At 42.4% G+C, this 20,081-nt stretch overlaps 1 protein-coding gene across 10 annotated transcripts in view; it reads left to right on the top strand.

Annotated features, from left to right (window-relative positions):
• The window catches only part of TNS3 (tensin 3), a 342,744-nt gene that overhangs the window by 101,104 nt on the left and 221,559 nt on the right, over nucleotides 1-20,081 (top strand). For 6 of the 10 annotated variants that reach the window (XM_019539604.1, XM_019539576.1, XM_019539567.1 and 3 more), the window contains one exon: nucleotides 15,300-15,338. The exons of the other annotated variants lie outside the window; for them this stretch is intronic. The gene's annotated coding sequence lies outside the window, so the exon portion shown is untranslated. The remainder of the gene's footprint in view (nucleotides 1-15,299; nucleotides 15,339-20,081) is intronic. 10 annotated transcript variants of the gene reach the window in all.

Genomic DNA, 20,081 nt, shown 5'->3' with positions numbered 1-20,081 from the left:
AAAATACTGTCATAAGCTCACACCAGATAGCAGAGAGCTGTCTGCTACCATAGTTCATATATGCATAAACTTAATCAAAATCAACATAGTTGGACATCAGCCATAAATAGAGATCAAATACCACAGTAGTTACTGGAAATATCTATGTGTAACTTGCTGGGTACCAATCCTGCGTATTTGTATGTATCCATGACACTCTTCACCTAAAAAGTGATGATGTAGCCCCAGGATTCTCTTGAAGTCCTCATAACTGGGATTATGTATTGAAACAAAACATGATGTTACACTCACCCTTTCTTTTGATTATGCATGACTATCATATCAATTTTGGAGCATAGTGCTCCAGTTCCAAGTCTCAACAGTATCTGCCCCCTTTATCTTGTGAAGCCACATTAGAGGATAATAGTCTGTCAGGACCCCAAACCTGTGGTCAACAAGATAGTTTTATCTGCATGATATCAAAGCACTCCTTTTCTTTCACTGCATATTTGTGCTCACAAGGAGTTAATGCTTCATTCATGAAATCAATGGGAAGTGTTGTGCCACTCTCCCCTGCCTATGTTAACAGTACCTCCAAGCTTGTGTCTGATGCATCAGTGCAAGGGTTAAAGGTTTTATCAAAATCAGGACCGGTCAGGACAGGCCTTTTTGATAAAACATCTGTCCAAATTATTTTGTTTGTTTGTATTTCTTACATAGGTCAGTGATAGGAATGATAATAATTCCATTGAAACCTTTTATAAAACAATCAGTAAGCCATGTAAAAGACTGAACTTATTTCTCAATCCTGGGTACAGGGCAGTGTAGAATGATTTATTCTTCTAATGGATTGGGGTACATTTGCCCCCATACAACCTGCTGATCCAAGCATGGTATCATAGCTACCCCCAAATTACACTGAGACTCTTTAACAATTAAAGTTCTGTTGAATATACATGTAAGCATGTTGAGTAATAAACCTGCCTCCCCTTCTTTCCGGCACATCTACCAGATGACTCTGTTGTTCTTCCCAGCAGCTGTTGTAGATGGTGCTTCTGACAGTGCAGGCACAGGTAAAATTATACAGCCTATCTAACACTTGGTTGATGAGTATGTGGAAAATTATCCCAACAAATTTAAATCCAAACAGTAGCACTTTGATTCTGTATATTCCCAAATCCACATTGAAAACAGATTTCTTTTTGGCATCCTTATCCTTAATCCATTCTGGGATGTCAAGTTACTGGCTCGGCTTAGGTTGTCCAGCAGGTTGTCCATCATGGGCAAAAACTGTACACTGACTATGACAACAGCACCAAGCTTTTTGTGATTGTCACAACTTTTTTTCCTATCCCTTTTCAGGGTAACAATGTGTGGAGCTGGGCTTGTTAGTAAATATATACTTGTGGCCCTGTGCCATGGTCTCTGTCTCCATCTGATTTCAGTCCTTCATGCAATTTAATGCTCTGTAAGAAGCAATCTCCTTTGTTCTTGTCAAACAGATCAGGGGAGTAGGATTTATGAATCTTCCCCTCCCACCCTTTGCAAATTATGTTCACAATAGTCTGTCACTCAGGAGAGACTTCTAAATTATCTCAGTGACTTAGGTACATCCAGTGACTGGTTCCATATCACTTTCTGTGCTGGCCATGTGCCTAGCAAAGGTGAATTGTGTACCAGTTCCGCATGATTCTTCACTGATAGCTTCTTTGGGGAGAGTGGATCCCCCCTGAGATTTCTCACTTCTCTCTTGAGGTATGTCTGTCTGGGTTTCCACTCTCCCAGAAGAAGCTCTCAGCACTAGCTGTCTGGATCAGGACTCAGGACCATGCATCTCAAGCTAGCAGGAGAAGGATTTACTCCCCACTCCTGGATAAACTCTGCCTGATATGAAACTGTACTGACAGCATTCTTAGAGAGTTTTTTTTTCTCAGCCTGATGGGTTAATTCTGCAGCTTCCCTGTCCCAAATGGAATTACTTTTGTGATGTTTGGTTTCTAAGTTGGAAAATTCTGTATTTGTGTGCATCTGTCACAGTCTTCTGTTAAAGTTGCATATAAATACATAATACTTGAGACTTGCTTCAAGGACTTGTTATCTTTATCAGTTCTGACCCTTTATTTATCTGTGGTAACTATTTTGGTCTTTAGAGCTTTAACCAGGATGCTGTGCCTCTTATCCAACACGTCATCATTTCTTTTCTTGTTACTATTTGGGGATTATAAATTCCTTTGGGCAGTGTTCTGGGTAAGCCATGAGGCTGAGAGACTCTAAAGTCTCAAGCTGCCCTTGCAGCCTTCAGAGTTATACTGTGAGAGAATATCATATTGCTGTGATGAAGAGGAGTCAGAACACCTATCTACAGAAACCCTGAGGATTGAGAGCATTGTTACAGAAAAACTGTGAATGTGTGGAGGAAGTTATCAACATACATCCTGTGATTCCAATAAATACCACGAGTGTGAAGGTTGCCTAACTTGTTATACTTGATCATGAACTCTCAAAATACTTCTTTCGCAAGCCTTCCAGGAAGTTTATCTTTCTGTTATATTTTGTTTCTTTTGAGAAGCAGGAGGGCTAAAGCTAAAGTCAAGTTCAGCTTCCCATAAAAGTCCCGTTAGATACTGTGATTATGGTACTAGACATGACGACTGAGCTCACAGCCATTGTTCTGACCTGTCTGTACTGCAGTCCTGACTTTCACCATTTGTAACCACATGGACTTGTGAACTCATTAGGTCACAGAACATGAATAAGGGTGGGCCTGAGCAATACCTCAGTGTGGAAAAACCCTGTTAAAGAACCCAGGGTACTACAGAAAGTGGCTTTGGCAATTTAGGTGGCATGCTTCCTTCTGAGTTAATTGGTGCCATGGCATGAGTTCAAAGATATTGTGCTCTTGGGAAGGAAATACAGAATATCAGAAACAAAGTATAGTTTCATGTAATCATGAAGGCCTACTTGACAATACATTGTTTTGTTGCCTGAAGTTTCCCTTTCAGCTGTTTAGCAAAGTCCTCTCTGATTTCCCTTTCACATTAAAAATATAACAAGTAATAATTTTATATTAACATTTTGATTCAGGAAGATAATCTGCTTCCAACTGTTATTGAATGCTAGAAATAGTGGGGCTTATTGATTCAACAGCAGTTTGTCATATCGGGCCCACCTCTGTTCTTCTTCAAATCTTACTGATGCCTCTTTCATCATTTATGCCCACTATGGCCATGGCAGTTATAACATTAGGACAGTTGTAACTCTTTGGGGGTGAAGAACTCACTGGCCAAGATTGCGGATGACACCAAGTTATGGGGTAGCGTGTTCGCATTTGAAGATAGGCTACAGATACAAGTGGACCTCGACAGGCTCGCAAGTTGGGCAGATTGGAATCTGATGAAGTTCAACACTGAGAAATGTAAAGTGCTCTACCTGGGGAAGAGCAAACCCCAACACATCTACAGGCTTGGTGGCACCAAACTGACTAGCACCCTGAATGAAAGGGACCTGGGGGCAGAGCTGTCCCTAGGGGTGTGCAGGGCCTGGGGGGGAGCAAGGGGGTGGCGAGCAGCTGGAGCCAGTGGGGAGAGGAGAGGTGATGAATGGGGGTCAAGGGGTGGTGAGCAGCCAGAGCTGGCAATGCTCAGTAGTGGCCGAGCCGGCAGCAGAGCACAGAGCCCAGGGTGGTCACCCCAATTCTTCCCCCACAGGGACAGCATTGCCTGAGGGTAATAATAGACCACAGCATGAATATGAGCTGATGAAGCTGTAGCCAGTAAGCCAAATAATACTCTGGCATGCATCAATCGATGCATCTCCAACAAAACCAATGAGATAATTCTTCTGCTCTACTCAGCACTGGTGAGACCACAGCTGGAGTACTGCATCCACTTCTGGGCACCACACTTTAACAGGGACATGGACAAGCTTGAGAGAGGCCAAAGAAGAGCCACCTGTATAATAAGAGTCTTGCATGGCAAGCCATTTGAGGAAAGGCTGAGGGATCTGGGACTCTTCAGTCTGAAGAAAAGAAGCCTGAGAGGGGACCTGATAGCAGCTTACCACTACAGTAGGGGACTAAGTACATCAAGGGCTTGGTGAGCAACTGTTCACCAGGGCACCCAAGGGGAAAACCAGGAGTAATGGCCACAAACTCCTGGAAGATTGATTCAGGCTCAACATTAGAAAAAAATTCTTCACAGTCAGGTTGTCCAGACTGTGGAATAAGCTCCCTCCAGAGGTGGTGCAGTCACTTACACTGGACATCTTCAAGAGGAGACTGGACAGTCACCTTCCTGGGATCACTTGACCTCAGTTGTCTTTCCTCCTTGGTGCAGGGGGCTGGACCCGATGATCTTCCAAGGTCCCTTCTGGCCTTACAATCTGTTGATGCTTGTGGCTCTACTAGGAGTCCTGAGTATTCAGGAGACCTGAAAGCCTGATAAGTATCTCCAAGCCATGAATCTCAGGCCAAAGACCTAAAATAATATAGGTCTAGTATACCTCTAGCTTGTTTTGTCCCAAGAATATTCTGTCTGTAATAGCAGTGTATTCTCTTGAAGGAGGGAAACTTTTCATGAAATCAGTTTCCTTCTTTTTTCCAGTTCCCCTTCTGGAAATATATAAGATTTATTTGACTTAGCAAATGAAGCATGTTTTCTCATGGGGATTATACCAAAATAAATAGGTCTGTAATCCTAAAAGGATAGTATAGTTCAGTGAGGAATGTGTACCTAATTAAGTTTTAAGAGGTCAGATTGTTACAAAGGAAACAGAAGCAAAGTCTCTCAAAAATAAATGTAGTTGTTAAGAAAGCACATTTCCCCACCTTTTTAAAGCAAACCACCAAAAGATTTTTTTTGGTGGTGAGGGAAGGGAAGAAGGTGAAGGTTAAAATTTGTGGCTGTTGCTGACACGTGGAAAAAAAACCACCCCAAACTAGCGCTTCATGGGAAGGGGAAGCGTGTTAGTTCGACCTGGCTCCCCAGCATCTGTCTAGATCAGGTGCATCATTAGGGCTTTTTGGCACTTCGATCTAAAGCTGATTCAATTAGATAAGTGCTGAAAAGCCCCACTGAAGCATGCAGTCTATACATATGTTGGGTGAGGCAGGTCATACTAATGGGATTTCTCTTGTGTGCATGTGCTGTACTCAGTGCAGGGGTGTGCTATGCTTAAAATGCTGGTTTGGATTTTGGGGGGTTTTTCATGTCTGTAAGCCGCCTGCATGCTTCATTTTTGCACTTTTGTAATATGACTAGACCAGAGATCTCTAAGTACTTTGCAAGCCATGCATTGATCAATGAATTGCAACATACTAATGGTGGAAGTAGTACTATACTCCTTGCTTAGGTGAGCACATCTAAACCACAGGAGCAGTAACTTGAGCAAAGTTACCCTAGTCACTGGTGCTGAGTACTGTACTCCATCCCAGATTCTCTGTGTACTCTGTGGGGGCATATTTTGTTATCTGAGTTCAAGAGTGGGTGACACCAACAGAAAATTTCTGTCTCATTACCTGTTTCTGATTAACTGACTAGGTCATCTATTTCTGTCCCCAGCTAGGGACAGACATTACACATAAACTGTGATCAGAAACTGGTTTAAACCTGTAACAGACCAGATGCTCAGTGCACATAAACCAGTTTGAGAATGGCTGAAACTGGTTTGAGATAAACCTGGTTGAATGTAGTATCAGATTTAACTGATTTGGCTCAAACCAGTTAATGCAATGTCTGTCCCAGACCCCTTGATTTTTTAAAATTAAATCAGACTTCCCCAGCATCCCGCATGCTCTCTGGGCTGGGTGGGGCTCCACAGCAGAGCTGCCCCCCCCTCCCCCCCCCTCCACACACACACACTGCTCTTCCCCTGCTTCCTTTCCCTTCTCATCACTTGCTGCTTAAGCAGAGATCCGTTCCTCATATCTAGCTAATGCTGTGTGGGGCAGATAGGGTAGTGTCCACTTACGGTTTTTTGGAGGTAATCAGCACAGCAGCTGGTAAGTCCCTGCATTGCTTTCTTTGCCCAAAGCTGTTTAAGAAGAGCTTGTAAGGAGCAAGACTTTGTTTTCTGATGAGGTGTTAAATGCTGATAACAGAGCTGATAAATGTTCTGTTATCAAGGGGGGGAACCTCTCCTTAATTACACTGTCGTGCTAGGGCCTGGCCGTGCCCCCCTCAGCTGCCTGCGGAAGGGAAGGGGGGGGCTGCTCTGGCGCCCCCCAGCTTCTTGCCTGAGCCACTGCAGGCATGTGCCTGCATTTCAGGGATGTCTTTAGAATTAGAAATTGATTTAGCCTAGCCAGGTTAGACTAACCTGCAAAGATTGAATCAGCTGAGGCTCAGGCTTTTTGAATGTCTGACCCTAGCCCAGAAGCACCCCTCACTCATGGGAGCTATGAAAAACCTTTCTTTTTTGTGCTTTTCAAATGAGCCACATGGAACTATGTACCAAATGTCTCCCCTTCTGGACTTTGATTTATATAGACAAAAACTTTTTCTTTTTTCTTGTGCTAGCTGACAGGTTTGCTGTTTTCCTTTTGGGGTTTCTCAATGTAGGTCAAGTCTTTGACCTTGCCAAATCAAACAACACATTGTGGAAGAAAGCGAAGTTTCCAGGTGGCAGAGAGATGTAAACAATACATTTTTATGTCTTGGGTTAGCTGCACTCCAGGCCATTTGTAAAGGTTTCTTTACCAGCAGCTTTGTTGATTTCATATTCAACAACTCTCATCCATTGTTTTTTGGCATTTTTTGCAAGGGATTTGTGCCTATCTAAAATGTTGAAGTATACATTTCTTCTGAAGGAATGTAACGCTTCTTTTAAGATGCTTCATTAACCCAAATAAAGCAAAAAAGCGTCTTCCAATGCATGTGTCTGTTGTGTGTTTGTAGTAGTGTCTTCCTCTTTTCAAAGAACTGTGCAAACATTAACTAATTCCCATAACAGCTCTCTAATGTGGACAAGTATTATCTTTACTTTGAGATGTAAAATGCTGAAGCAGAGGCACTCTTAATAAGGCCACAAAACATGACAGGCAGATCGCATTTTGAAACTGAAGAGTTTTTATCTGAGCTTCTCATTTGAGTACATTTATTAGGAGGCCAATCTCATGTTTCTTGGCTTCTAATTGCTGTTCAATAGCGTTGTAAAATGAGAAGATAAATAAAACTTCCTAGTTTTTACAGTCACTGCTATGACCCTAGGACTGCTATGTCTGTTTCAGCCCAATGTTTCTTAAGTAAAATGCACAACATATTTTTTTTTATTCCTTCAGAATTTGCTGTGTTTAAAATGGGTGTACACTAGCCTGGTAGGTAAAGCTGACCTCAGTGGACTCACTGTCATAATCTGCTGGGGAGAATTTTCAGAGGAAGTGACTAATAAATTACCTCTCATTCTGATTTTACTACAGTTCTGCTGTTGCACATGATATCCCCGCAACCTTTTTTGAGATGCCTGAAATGTCTTTATTGGTTGAGTTGTTTCATTTTTCAAAATATTATTTAATAATTAAAAATTGTATTATGCTGAATAGAATTTTCTCTGTGTTTAGCAACAACAAAAATTGCAGTAGAGTGACCATTTGGTGTGGTAAACACTGTTTTGCTTAAGGAAGAAAAGTTAATATGTATTTAGGTGCCCTCAGAGGTATTCTGCTGCCCAGCATGAATGCTAATAGTGATCCTTCACTGCTTTGTGATAAACTCAAGTCAGAATCCTGAGTTACTTGGGGAAGAATCATTATGAGAAAAATAGATTTCTGGATCAGAAGCTGGCGATAGTGACATCAGGACACATGTTCTAGAAAGTGTTTTTTTGTTGCTTTGTAACAAAAAGAACCATTTTTCATTTTGAAAATAGCTAGTTCACAAATAACAGAATTTCTGTGGAGCATAGAGTTACTTGTGGATACTATAATGAATGCAGTAATCTTTCTTGCATTTTATCAGAGAGTTTTCTTCTGGGGTTGTGCATCAGAAAGAGTCATTGAGCAAAAAAAAGTTAATGTGTAACCAGAGCAGTTAATCAATAAAAAGGTTTTCATGAAATCCCATTAATTGTCCTTTGATTAACTGTAGTTTTGTAAGCACTGCAAGATATCCATGGCCTCTTTACTGTACTATTTCTTGTTCTATTAAACTTTTTAATCAGTTACTAATATATTGGAGTGTACTTAGCAGGACATATATTTTCACTTAAACAAGATTTTTCTCTGTTGTGCATGAAAAGCGCCCTGTGAAAGCCAGATCTATACTTTTCAGTGCAAATTAGCAGTTTCCTTGCATATTAGCTATTGTTCCATATGAATGATGCAATACACCTAAAATAAATAGAAGTGGTAGTTGTGCAAGGGGAGCAAAATGACATCTATCCTTCATCCTTTGGAAGCTTGAAACCTTGCTCGTGGGCTTCCTGACTCTCCCTGTGTAGAGAGCTGCTTGTCTCAGAATGCCAGACTAATTGTACAGAGGCGCTGCCACAAATAAAAATAACATGAAAGCAATCTACAGTTGGGAAGGTAAGGATGGAATATGAGCATTGGATGTCCACACAGTTAACCCCTTACTACAACAGAGGGGGGCACTGTTGTATAGCTGTTAAAACAGGAAATAACGTACTTCATTCCCTTAGCATGGATGCGTTAGAAAGCCAACAAATGACACATTATTCATTTAAATTAATGTTTGTGAGACTGATTACTAGTTAAATAATGTATGACAGTGATATAAAGACAAGTTACCCACAGTTTTTCTGGCAAGGCAAAGAATTACTGGAATCAGAATTCTTTATTTAATTAATCGGTTCTAAAAATAGTGTCATCATGGTTTTGGCTTTCCCAAGTAAATCCTTGACTCAGGAAAACACCGCTAGATAGGGAACTGTGTCTATAAGTTGTTTAGTGCATACTAAAAGCAGGTAGTTTGTACACAAATAATTGCATGTTATTTGTATATTTTCCAAATACATGTATAAGTGTGTGCATGTGCATATTTTTTTCGTTGCCAAATAGGTGCATATTATTCAAAAGTTGACCTAGGGTTTTGCATGCTAATAAATGAAAATCTCTAAATATCAAGCTAGATTACTCTTCTATCCATTAAAATAGTTACAATTTATATAATTTCTTATTTATCATAATATTACATTTTATGAATACTAGATACTTTTGAATACAATATTGAAAGTGGGTGACTAATTTGCAAATGCATGCTTCCATGCAGTCTGAAACGGTAGATGTACTTTCTGAAGTGGACAGGAAAATCCTTTTAGGGATTACGCTTTGTGTCAGCCTACATTAGAGAATGTAAACTTTAGATCTGTTAAATGTGGCCTTTATTTTGCCTTTTCCAGCTCTACAGTAATGTTAGATTGGATTAAAGTAACCATCAAACTTTGTTTTTTAACACTGTACTTCAGAGAAAACTAAATCATCCGACTTTGGCAAGTACATTACAGTTTATGTTCTTCTGCAGAAACGAATCTGCTTATAAGTCACAGATACAAGTTTTAAAGCCAATGTTATCCTTGTAAATATATCAAGAAAGAAATGTAATATTTTACATGCATTTCTCATTTTAAATTCGCTCTCCTGTATGAACCTATGATTCTAACCTGTTAGGCCAGGACTGTCTTGGTCTGCTATTTGGTACCATGTAAATAAGTACAACCTGTTCTGTGGTTGGATTGTTGGCAACTAAACCAGCACCCCAACCTGGGCTGGCCTGGGTGAGGAGCGTACGTGGACACTCAGCAGAACGAAAAATAAGACTTGTCAAAAGGCAGATGAGCTTCCTGTGAGCCAGTGGAGAGGAGATGGGCGCCACCAGGTCACTGCCCGAAGAATCCCCAATGTTGCAAAGCTGTTAGAGCATCCAAGGTGCTCCAGCGGTCGCAGTGGCCTCGAGACTGACTTGGCTCCTGTTTGAAGTTATTTACCAAGGGACAATGAAATATGAAATTACCACACAATTTGGGCACTAATAATAAAAGACATTAGATAGTACCTGTCATCCATCCATACATCTCACAGAGCTTTAGAAGGAAACTGTTTATCATTATCCCCATTTTACTTCCAGGGAAACTGAGGCATAGACCAGAGAAGTGAATCACTAGAGACTATCCAGTGCCAGAGTTGATAAGAGAACCTAGGTCTCCTGAGCTCAAGGTCAGTGACCCACTGTTGAGCTCTAGGCCATATTCCTTATCTGTTACAGTAGTCATTGTGAAAGCTTTCCCAGTTGCTCTTCTGGGCTTGAAGTGGTTGGAGAACTGATGAATTTAATCAGAGAAATTAATATCACCAGCTTGAAAAAATATAGGACATCTTAAATGTGTTGGTTAAAACTAGCTGCATGTCTGATGCTTGTATCTGTGTTCTCTTGCGATTAATAATTCTATTTTCCTATTTCAAAAAAAAAAGGTTTTTCACTCCCCTGCTGCTGTTTGGAAGACTTTCCCTGGGCACCAAGGAGACTCACTTTTTATTCACTAGCATGAAACTTTTTACACAGAGCTGAGGTGACCTGGTGGTACCTCAACCCCTCTGTAACTCCACATTCTGCAAAACTCCAGACCTCTGAAGACCAAAATAAAGAGTTAAAGCACATGCCAGTGCCATGCATCTTAGGAGCTGGGAGCAGCCACTCAAAATTAGCTGCTTGCACTGGGCTAGGTGTATCTGCACTGAAAAGTGAAGGGATAAGTTGGTACAGTTTGACAAAGCTACCAAGACCCTGACTCATCTTTGTTCCCTTCCTTCATCAACCACATCAACTGAAGCCTGTCTTCCCCGGTTCCCTGATGCCCCCTCATCTCACTATACTCTCCCTACCCCCACCCTTTCCCAATAATGCACAGGTAGCTTTTGGAGGAAAAATGTATTCTCTTTGTAAACATGGTTAACCTGTTCACCTCTTTGCAGCTCGTGTGTCACTTTGTGGCTGATGGCTGAGCCCAAGGCACAGCCCATTTCTAGATGTGTAGAGAGAACTATCATGGAGTGCATTTTCTACATCACAGTTGGCAGGCAGTGGGACAGTTGCAAGCATCTGCAGGAACTATCTTTTAATGCGCCTTGTCACTTTACTCAGGCACAGCTGTGGCTCTTATAAGTAGTGATCTTAAGCCTTTTGACTTCTATGGAGTGTGTTGGGTGATCTTGCTAAAGATATTACATAATGTTATACACCCCTCTGTCAGGCAGGAGGTCAGGGAAATGGACTCTGTCTTTACACTCAACCATTGGAATCATAATCGTGACAGTCTTCTTAACATTTTCCACCTATTCTATAGGCATGCTGAGTTGAACAGAGAAAATTGAGTCTGCAAGGGGTGGTGATGATGAAATCAGCAGCAAAAACATGCTCAGGCTGCAGTTTCTCAGCCTGGAGGAGTTGCATGAGGGGGTTATAACTATCCTTGTTTTTGGTAGCTAGAAAGGGAGGGGGAATTTTAGTAGACCTTTTTCAGGAAAGGACCCAGTTATCCAGGCACACTCTATGTCTTACAGTATGCCTTGATGAAAGTTTACGAGAATTGAGGCCTGAATTGGCATTTGGGTATGGTCAGTTTTGCTGCTTTCTGCCCGTCATTGCCATCCAGTATGCACAGGACTTGATGTTCCTCTTTGCTCTTGCTACTTACAGTATTATGTTGACTGTGCCTCATTTTTTTTAAACGTATGTAACCAGGATGTCTACTTAGTTTTGTGGCATGTTAGACCTCCTGCCACTGGGACTATTGCTTGAGACAGGTGCTAAATACACTGGTCCTGATGAGTAAACTTGGAGATAAACTTTTATAGCACTGGCCTATTTTACTGGCGTTGGCAGGAGAGAGAGAGGTACTCTCAGCCTGGATGCTTATATCATACTTCAAGGTACATCATAACCTGTTCTTACTGGGCTCTCCTGGGCGTTAGGGCTCTTCAGGCCTAAAGGCAAAGAGCTAACGTGCAGGTTACCTAAGGAGGTGAGCTATGGTGTGTCCCAGCAGGGAGTCCTAGGTAGTCTCCCCTCGTCCCTCCCCTGGGAGCTCCAGAGACCCTTTCTACATCACTTTTTGCAGGAGGAGGCTCCAGTTACATCCAGACATTCAAGGCCCCTCCAGTGTTTAGCTGTATATCCAGTGTCTAGGTGGTGATAGGGGACACATGCTGTGTGGGATGCAGACCCCTGGGATGCATGCTGCATGGGTATTGCCCTGACCCCCTCCCCGCATATTATTCCCTGCCATATTATTCCCTTCCTGCTCATGCAGGAACAAAGGCAGCAAACAGAAGCAGAAGCCAGAGGAGGGAGGGGAGTGGAGCGTGGAGATCCTGGCTGTTGCCAGTGTGGGGAGTAGCAGCTGGGGGAGAGTCCAGGAGTTGCATGTTAACCCCTCAAGTCCTGTTCTATATCATTCATCTTTATGAGGATGACAGCCTTTTCTCAGGTCCAGCACCCAATTAGAGGGCACTTCTTAGATGAGTCTCCAGTGCTAGGGCACATGGTCTGCAATAGCTTCTTTGGGCTCCTGCTCTTCTTAAAGCCTGACCTAGCAGCTGGCACTCTTCCCCTCTGCAAGCTCCACTCGCTGCTTCTGCTTCCCTCAACATCTGCACAGGGCTGCTTCCAGATGTTATATCTGCCATAACAGCCTGTTCCGTAGGTGGCCCTGCAGCCCTTGCTTTCTTGGTTGGCTTCCTGCTCTCTGCATGGCTCTCCAGTATCTTTACCACTCTCATACCTGCCCTGCTCACCACTTGTTAGCCTTTGCACCCACCTTCCCAGGCAAAGAGCTTGCTTGCTGGGCCAGGTTAATTTCTGCCCTCCCTCTTTATTGGCTAATACAGGGGTATCCACCTGGAAGGTCCCAGAGGCTCTCAGTGTGGGTACAGCTGTCCTGCTGCTACCTCTAGTGGCACTGAACTCCCCCTCCCTCCTCCAACTTCTGCTTCCTACTCACATCCTTCCCTAGCCTGGGGGTGGTGTGCACCCCCTGGCTGCTCAGACATTGAACAGCCATGGTCTAGGGCAGGACTGTCCAACTTCTGAGTCTCTGGGGACTGCATGCTGCATGGGCCACTGCGTCATACTGCATGGCCCCCCTGCCACATGGGGTGCAATTTACTTCACAGTACCTGAACTCTGTTTCCCACATTTTGCATCCAAGCTTTATGGATATGTACTGAAACATTTGGTGTCTGTTCTTTATCATCTTTTCTTCTACTGGTGTCACCATCTGTTGATACGCATCTCTATTTCCTGTGTAATCTCAAAATGAGGCTGAAACAGGTTATTGGTAGGGTTGCACCAATAGAGATTTTGGGGCCCGATACCAATAGCTGATTTTTTAAGGAGACATATTGGCTGATACTGAACCGATTTCTGATACAGCTGCATGCAGCTGGCATGTCTACTGTGGTGGAAGGGGCGTGGGGGGCAGTTCAAGGTCCCTTCAGTGAGCGAGGGAGTGTGGCTGGGACAGGCGCTGCCCAGCTGGGGCAGGTCAGGGTGCAGGACAGAGCCATGGCTCATCCAGGGGGTGCAGGGTGGGGGGCAGCTACCACGGCTGTGTGTACCCCAGGAGGACATGGCGGGGGACAGGGACGTGTGCCCCCGGATCTGTGTGGGGCCTGGCCAGGTGGGCTGCGAGCTGGGTCTGGGTCTGTGCTGGGCTGTTCCTGGTGGGGGTTGGGCTGTATTTCGCTCAAGGTGGGCAGCGGCAGTGCTGGGAGGGGAGTTATGAGGAATTTTGCTGTAGCCCCCCCCTCCCAGTGCTGCTGTTGCCCCACTCCCTTCCACCACACCAGGCTTACCAGCTGCACACAGATCTCTAATCTTCTGGGCTGTGCTCCTTTCTGCCTACATGCTGTGCTGTGGCTGTGCACATGCACAAACATTTATTGCCCAAATTATTGGCACAGGCTGAAATCCAATACAATCAATTTTCTTTATATCGGTGCCAATCCAATATTGGACTGATGTATCAATGCCCCTCTGGTTTTCAGTGAAGATGATGATACAAGTTATCACTGGAAGCAATGTTCTTTCTGGCCACAATGCTTTCTGGCAGGCGAGCTGTAACAGTGTGGGATGGCTGTGTACTTTCATGCTCTGCAAAGTAAGCTAAATTTTGAGAGAGGGAGTTTTGTTGCACGGTTGTAAAACATTTTTGCTTCTCACTATTCTGTTGTCCCTTTCCCTGCCCAAACTATCTTGTTATGATCATGTATTGAATGTGGAGCCTAGCACTGTACAAATAATGTCACTGATTTTTTTGGTAACGAGTTAACACCATTAGTCTTGAATACCTACCTAATGGTGCAAGCAGAGATGGTAACAAACCAATGAGTGCTGTGCTGAGCCAAAATCTGCCTTATAATGGAGCCGAATTACTTGCCTACTTTCTGTGAAAATGGATAGGGCATCAACCCATGGCTAAATCTTTTTTCCATGGGAGCTGGGAGTAATATTACAAAGTTACAGACCCAGTATTAATGCAGCACAATCTGTGTGAACTAGTATTTCAGGAAACAATGCAAACTCTTCTATGTCTAGAGCTCACCTGTTTTACTCTTGACTCTCCAGGTTTGTTAGCATCTGACAACATTAGGAGTGGCTGTGAAACTGATACGTAGGAAGTTAACATCCTGCATCTTAACACGTGCACTATTCAGTTTAGTGTCTTGTTTCTTTTATTGTGACCAGTGACAGATGAAACCGAGCTCTAAAGAAGCCTAAACTGTCTTATCAGATGCCATCAATTCCATCCTCTATTTACCCAAGCTGTAGGTTGAAATCAGAAAATCAAATGACAGGCAGAATCACTGTGCCTTACTCAGATGAAAGCTGTATGACAAAAAGAAAAGAAACAGCCTTGTGCAGCCATACAGAGAGGCTAAAATTAGTTTCCCCTGGAGTAACAATATATCTGACCTGACCTTGTGATGTTTTTCCTGGTTTTCCACCCATTTTGGCATTTGAAATATCAAACAAGTTTTATGGAAAGTATGTAGATTGTGGAGTTCTTATCAGAAATGTTTTAAGTATAAACTGGGTTGTATATCTATAAATCTGTATCAAGCTTCTGGTTCTGAATAGCATGGCAGATTGAAACTTAGACTTCCTTCCTTTGGAGACAAGCGAAATCTAAATCATTTTATCTGCCTTTGGCTGTTAAGTCTTGTATAAAAAAATTTATTAGTAACATTCCTCATTTTGGATCTGGTCTTGAATACTTCAGCTTCCTGAGTATTCAGTTGTGTATTGATAACCTCATGAGGCCAGGTCTTCTAAGTGTTTTATTTCTTGGCTTTATTCTCTTTATTTCAGGTGGTGACCCCCTGCTTTCTACCAATCAACTATGAACTGGTAAGTGTACTTGACAGTTCTGGTATAAATGATGGGAGAGCATGTTGAAAGAGCCAACAGGCAGGAGTTGCACCCAGCCACACTCTTCAATTTGGAGAACTTTCGCATGGCAAGTGGGGGTGATCAGGTCTGCCCATCACACTTCCAGTACTGTGCCTGCCTGGGCAGATGTTGCCAATTGTAGAGTCAAACCCTGGAGTTATTGCTTTGTCCTGATTTAGGCAAGACTTCTACCAGCTTTACAGAGAGTGTTGCCAAAGTAATGACTTGTGGGAGTGGGGGTAGGCGTAGGTGTGAGGGTGGGCAGGTGAGGATGAGGGAAGAGTAGGAGTCCTAGCTCTGTGGAAGTGGCCCCAGAGCTGAATCATACTGAATCCTGTAGTTTTTAAAGGGCTCAGTGGGGAAACAGTGGACCCATCTACACATTCATTAATGCACTGTAATTGGTGCTACTGCACATTAGCACCGGCACACACTTTAAGTGATGCTAATGTGCAGTAAACTAATTCTGCTGCGCATTAGCACCATTAACATCTCATGTAGATGCACCCAGGGTGGTGTTGTGCATTGTATATGAGAGCAGGAATCAGAAGATCCAGGCTTTACTCTTGGCTCTGCTACTGACCTGCTGTGTTAGGTTGGGCAAGTCATTTCATGTTATTTCTCATCTTCCCCTTTGTTAAAATGGGGACAATTATATTTATTCATTTTACATTTTATAGGTGAAACGTACTGTTAGGAATTCTGATTGATGATTCATTATGATTTATTCATTTATTCTTATTCATGAGAGTCAAATGGTCAGTGACCCATCATAGCAGCTTCAAGATTATAAACAGTGGGAGAATTTATAGGATTAAGCTAAATAAATGTGTTCATTAAGTAAACCCTTCAACAGTGCTGAGACTATACAGAATAATTATAAAACTTTGGTAAAATATTGCAGTGGGAAAAGAAGCTCCTTATTTTACTTCTGTTGTTTTTCACTATTAATCTTATTAAATGTCCTGTTAAAAGAGCTTCTTCTCTATGACAGGGCTGTCTCTTGATACTGATAAAGTTTATTTATTTATGTAGAATTTGAATTGGAATGTGCCCTGCATTGCTGCTTCCTACAGATGTGAATGAAATAAGGTGGGGAGGGGAGCTTCTGAATTATGCTCTGTATGATGGGTTGCCAGGTGCTGGCATCAGTGGCTCATGGATCCAGATCTACATTAGATGTTGGTTTCTACATGCCGCTCTATGTAAGTGTTCAAACACAGGTAGTCTGGGAACCTTCTGCTTATTTGCAACTCTAGTTTTGTGAACCTTCCTGAAGTTGCTGGACACATTGAAGGGCTAAGCAAAATGAGAAGGTTGAGCACTGAAGTGTCATGGCAGTCAGGACCATCTCTGATGTCCCCAGCTTTCCATTTCTGTGCATCTTGTGCATCAGCATATATTTATTGGGTATGGCCTGAGAGGCCCTTTTGTCCATGGGTGGTTGTTCTTAAAGCTACAAGGACATCCATAGGGAGCTGGTTTATCTATAGTTCCTGGACTAATTTAAGTATCTTAGAATTCTAGACTGAGATTATTTTGCATTAAATGTTTGGAGTTTGGAAGTAGGAGGCAAAATGTGTGCGATAACAAGTAAGAGGAGTCAATAGGACCGATTTGTTTTTTATTTATTTATATTTTTTTAAACAAGCCAATGCCCCTTTTTGTCATGCAATTACAGGGGAGATGATGAAATGTCTTTGTCATTCCATACCTTCCTGGCTCAGAGAAATTAGATTAATTTAATCTAATTTTCTTCCACTTATTCTGGTTTATGACTATGATTTGACTTTCTTGGGAAGGAAATGGGTTTAGGAGATATACTATCACTGGCTGCATCTACACATGCAATTAATTTGATGCAATAAACTCCAGAGGAGTGAGAGCTGGAGTAAACTACTACCAAGTGCAGCGTCTACACATACATTTAATCACAGTTAACTACCCCAACGTAAACTAGTACTGTCCCTGACAGTATTATCTTATGGCAGCGTTAATTAGCTTACTGCAGCCTAATAGTGTCATATGTGGACAGCGATGCTTTAGTCCACAACTAATTAATCTACCTTGCAGTTAAGCGTATGTGTAGATGTGGCTACTGAGTTGTAGATTGATTTTACTTTATTAACTGCACTCATCCCCTTGTTTTCTTGTTTATATTTCTGTGGAACCAATTTGGATTGAAATCCATGTTGAGAAGTATTGGCTCTGAACCAGGAATGTTCTGGCAATGCAGACGAGATAGCACTTAAAGCCTGGTATTTTATACATTGTAATTCATTAGCAAAAATATGGCATCTAGGAAAGTCCCCAGTAACTCAGGAAATACCCTACATAATTTATAGTCCCTCTTCACTATTTCAGGTCATCACAAAGTTCAAAAGCGTGAATAAATGTATAAATTCATAGAAGTATGAATAAGTGGCAGTTACTGGTAATAGGCAGGTGGAAGATTGTTTCCATCCTCCAAATCCAAATAAAATGAAATATAACTGGATTTCTCTGACCACCTCATGGAATTTTGATTAAACTTTTCATCTGGCATAGAGACAAAAACATATTTGATTACTTTTCCTGCTTGTCAGTATACATCTCTGCATCACTTTACCTCCTCCTCTTCCTATATAGATGGCAAACTCTTTGCAGAGAGTACTGTCTTTTTAATCTGTGTATAGCAGAGAGTACACCACCCAATGGGACCCTAGCATATACCATTAGACAAACATCATTATCATGTTCTTATAATGTGAAGCATCTAAGATAATGTCCCAGTTGCTCTTAAAAATGCTAAATTTTGCTGAATGAAAAATAATGATAATTCCAGTGCACACCTTGCAGTACAAAATTTTTGGGGATTTGGTGATGGGTATCACACAATTCTGTTCTTTTCTGGTTCTTTCGCTGCAGTTGTCACCATAATTTGCACGAATTCCAAAAGTATTTTAAGTGATATGATGGTGTCGATATCCTCTCCTCTCTCTTCGTGTCTCTCTTCTCCTATCCCTGCTCCCCCCTCCCATGGGGAAAATTGAAGGATGAATTTAAACATATGCTGAACTGTATGTTTCCATCATGGAGAGGAAGTTTGAAAAAATGCATTTTGCATTTGGCAACACTCTTCATTTCAATGTGGCTTTCTTTCTTTTGTTTGCATTTCTAATTATCTTCCACTGTTCTAGACCTGAAGATTTAGGCTTCTGTACAGATATTCTAAGCCCAGAGTAGTGAGCACTACAAGAGTAAGTACTGAGATCTTGAACTTGACACACAATAGTACATGGAAGGGCAATATCATGAATGGAAAAGAGATCCACTGTACTTGTGATAAACCATTTTATAAAAATTGACTTTTTACTTGTACACAAGATTATTCTTATGTCAATGCTACTTGCATTTAATAGCACTGTTTGGGTCCCACACAAGTAATTAACACATGGGTCTAGCATGACTTATTAAATACTTGTACTGGACATAGTGGTTGCTAGCATAAACCTCCTAGTAGTTTATTATAAATATTATAGAATAATAGAACATTTAGGTTGTAAGGGACCTCAGGAGGTCATCTAGTCCAACCTCTAGCCTGCTTGACCAGGATACAGAATGATCACCCTCCCATAGTTGGCAAAGTTCTTGTGGAGGAACACCTAGAGAGGCTGAATATCTACAAGTCAGCAGGACTGAATGAACTACACCCAAGATTGCGGGCTGACATCATCACACGACCTATAGCAAAGCTATTTGAAGACTTGCAGCACCTGGGAAAGGTCCCAGAGGATTGGAAGAGGACCAATGTGGTGCCTATCTTCAAGAAAGGGAGAAAGGAGAACCCAGGGAATTAGTGTGATCAGTTTGACCTCAGTCTCTGGTAAAATCCTGGAAAAAATGATTGAAGAATGCATTATTGATAGGCTAACAGAAGGCAGTATTCTAAAGGATAGCCAACATGGTTTTGTTGTGGGCAGGTCATGCCTGACCAACCTCACTTCCTTCTGTGATCAAGTAACTCACCACCTGGATAGGAGAAATTAGGTTGATGTCATATACTTGAACTTCAAAAAGGCCTTTGACCTAGTCTCCCATGGTGTCCTCATGGTAAACTTAGGAAAGTGCAGCCTCAACTACTTTATGGTCCAGTGGCTAGGTAACTGGCTCCGAGATAGGACCCAGAGAGTATTAATACACAAAACTGAGTCAGCATGGCGAAAGGTGACCAGTGGCATCTCTCAGGGTTCAGTACTTGGACCAGTGCTTTTCAACATGTTCATGATTTGGATTCAGGTATTGAAAGTGAACTGGCAAAGTTTGCGGACACCAAAATATTGGGGGAGTTTCATAGTTTCATAGTTTCTAGGGTCGGAAGGGACCTGAGTAGATCATCTAGTTCGACCCCCTGCCATGGCAGGAAAGAGTACTGGGAAGTCGCGCCTCCTGATATCTAACCTAAACCTACCCTCTGCCAGCTTGTGACCATTATTCCTGGTCACTCCTGGCCGTGCTCAGGGGAACAGGGACCCCCCCCAATGCCTGCTGGTCCCCTCTGAATAGTTTGTAACAGGCCACCAGATCCCCCTCAACCTTCTCTTGTGGAGGCTAAACAGGTTCAGGTCCCGTAGCCTGTCCTCATAGGGCCTGCCCTGCTGCCCCCGATCATGCGAGTGGCCTCCTCTGGCCTCTCTCCATGCTGTCCACATCCCTCCTGAA

The sequence above is a fragment of the Crocodylus porosus genome, unplaced genomic scaffold (assembly GCF_001723895.1).
Source record: "Crocodylus porosus isolate Cpor-Errol unplaced genomic scaffold, CroPor_comp1, whole genome shotgun sequence".
Classification (NCBI taxonomy): domain Eukaryota; kingdom Metazoa; phylum Chordata; order Crocodylia; family Crocodylidae; genus Crocodylus; species Crocodylus porosus.
The sequence above is the reverse complement of the archived record's forward strand: the minus strand, read 5'-3'. Positions and strand labels throughout refer to the sequence as shown.